A 3,145-nucleotide genomic window follows, 5' to 3' on the forward strand; every position below is an offset into this window, starting at 1 on the left:
CTTTCTCTCTCTTTCTCTCCCTCTCTTTCTCTCCCTCTCTTTCTCTCTCTTTCTCTCCCTCTCTTTCTCTCTCTTTCTCTCCCTCTCTTTCTCTCTCTTTCTCTCTCTTACTATCTCTCTTCCTCCCTCCTTTAATGTCTTCTCCCTCCATTTTTCTCTTTCCTATTCGTAGCTTTTATAGATACGTGCTTCTCTGACCTTTGTTTCCTTGCCTACACCTATTTTATTCTCATCTTAAACGCTTTGATCCTGTAACCATTAATAACGTTCTATCATTTATTCATACTACTACTACTACTACTACTACTACTACTACTACTACTACTACTACTACTACTACTATATTTCAAATTCCGCCGAGATCGACTTTGCCTTTAATCTTTTCGGTGTCGATAAATTAAGTATCAGTGAAACACTGGGGTCGCTATAATCGACTAGTCCCCTACCAACAAACTTGAGACCATGTGCCTCGAGTAGAAGGGATTATTATTATTATTATTATTATTTTTATTATTATTATTATTATTATTATTATTACTCGTCAATCGACACGTGCTCACACATCACTGCGTAAGTTTTACTATTATTCATATTGTTATACATTTTTTTACATTGTATATTTGTCATTGTTACTTAGTGGAAACAAACCAGGACCTTGGGGAACTGGTTGGTTCTTGCCCATTTGTAGCCCTTAGGCCTATTTTGGGTTTTGTTTGCGTTACAACGCTCTACTTTTATTTTTGCTACAATAAAAGATGGCGAACGAAAACCATCCGTCCGCTGAAAAGAATAGCGGGTTATCCGCAAGACAGAACAGCCAAGTTGACCAAGACAGCGACTCTTGCCACAACAACAGCAGCAGCATCAACAACAATAGCGCATGTGGAACGTATAAAAATGAAATCCCCTTGCTTCGTTCCTCCCCCTTACCACCGCAGAAAATTACAATCACCAACAGCTCAAGTGATAACACTACCATCTCCATCGCTACCACCAGTGCTAGCAGCAGTAGTAGTTGTAGTGGTAGCAACATCAACAATAAGAGAGGCAGTAACGGTAACAGCAGCACTGATTGCAATAATAACAACAACAACAACAACGAGAGCAAATGTCAACAGCGCCAACCAAAGCAATGACACCAACAACAACAGTAGCAGCAGCAGCAGAAGTAGCAGCAGCAACAACAACAACTATACCAATATTACCAACAACAAGGAAAAACTTTTGCGGAGGCAGCAGCCAAAATGAGACCACGATTCAGCCTAGACATCAAAAAGACAAAAAGTTGGCCCAAACCTGGAAACTCATCAAACACGACCGAACCTGGGCCAACCTAACTATTCCAGCTAATGCCATCGAAGAAGTGGGAAGACGAACGGTGCATTTTAGATACATCTCAGCAGAGTCGAAGAAATCGGCCTTAGTAGCACAAAGAGATATGGTAGTTGCGCTGGGATGTATCAGGGACGACACCGAGTACGGGACCATTTCGTGCTTTTAAATTCAGAAGCCCTCGCTATGAAGCACTCACTGACCGCTTGCAAAACCAGCAAGGTCATAATGTACCCATACCATATGGGGGAAAACAGCACATGTCCGCATTCCTAGGATTCTAGCAGGACTTGAAATGCGGTGGCTTTTGGGATGCGTCATCGAGCAAAGGTCAGATACCGTTCCCGATAGAAGTGACAAAGACTGCCAGGAAGGACAGGTCCGGGGTGGATTTGGAGATACTTCTCCAGATCAGGATAGAAAATATAAAAAGAATCACGGACCACATCCGTCTCCAAAACGGAGAGTAATACACATAATGACTGAAGGCAAAAGGCTATATTGTTTCGTTTGTGGAGAAATAACCCATTTGCGAGCCTTCTGCCCTGATCAAAGGTGCAAGGGATCGAGGGTCTTCACTGCTGCCTACCCCGGGGTAAGGACCACAAACAACACTAGAAGGCTGCATTGTCAGAGCTAAGGTGCATGCACCGAGAAACGAAGGGACCAAAGTTTTTCGATGGGCCTGCGTGACGGAAATTCAGCGTTGTAACAAAACTACAATTTAGTCTTTGACGAACGGAGACGGATACATGCTGCATGATTTCAGCCCAGTACTTTGCTCAGTTGTTTGGAGTGAGGGGCGAGTCACAGACGGTAGCATATTTCAGTCCCGACCTGGACGGCTTGCATTGAGCGCCGCGAAAAGCAGATAACTTCAGACGAAATCCAGGATGCCCTTGCCTGTTGCACGAGGTGGAAGTCACTCGGTTGGGATGGTCTGTCTTACGAGCTTTACGTAAATATGCCAGACTTGTTCTCCGATCTCCTCGAAGCGCCCTACACCAACTGGCAGCAGAACGGGAGTATTTCCAGTTTTGTGAGCCGGGGCGTAGTGAGGCTGATAAGGAAAGACGAAAGCAATAAGGATACGTTAGATAACGTCAGTCCTATAATTCTACTCAGCACACAGTTTAAGATTTTAGCCAAGGAGTTACTGAAGAGGTTGAAGCTTGTCTTCCAGGAGTTGGTTGGGGAGGCGCAACCCTCTGCAATCCCGACCTGATCCATACACGACAAACTCCACCTTATGCGATACATCATAGAAAGGGTAGGGTGTAAACCTGGCTTCGGTGGAGCTCTGATTAATTTAGATCAATCGAAAGCATTCGATAGTGTCGACCATCGGTACCTGGAGGCTGTCCTCAAAGCAGCTGGCTTAGACCCCAATTTAAGATGTTCGATCGCCGCAATGCACAATGGCATATGCTCGGTGGTCAAAATTAATGGCCACCTCTCGGAACCGTTTCAGATCTCCCGATCGCTCCGTCAAGGGTGCTCTCTCTCCTCCCTTCATTATGTATTGACTCTTGCGCCTTTACTGTGGAAGCTGGAGCTGCTGCAGAGCACCCCGCTCGAACCAGGACGCAACAGGGCTGTGTCGGCTTATGCGGACGACATCACCGTGATGGTGTCGGACACCATTAGTAGGCGGCCATAACTGAAGGAATATGAAAAGTTGACGGGAGCGAAACTTAACCCGGAAAAGCCGGTGGGCAGCGGATCCAGACTTGGACAGAAATCCCTCGTTTGGCAGCGCTACCGGAGGGCACTGCCGGTTAGAGATAAACTCTAGAGGCACGGAAGTTCTGTC

The sequence above is a fragment of the Octopus bimaculoides genome, chromosome 22, assembly GCF_001194135.2.
Source record: "Octopus bimaculoides isolate UCB-OBI-ISO-001 chromosome 22, ASM119413v2, whole genome shotgun sequence".
Lineage (NCBI taxonomy): Eukaryota > Metazoa > Mollusca > Cephalopoda > Octopoda > Octopodidae > Octopus > Octopus bimaculoides.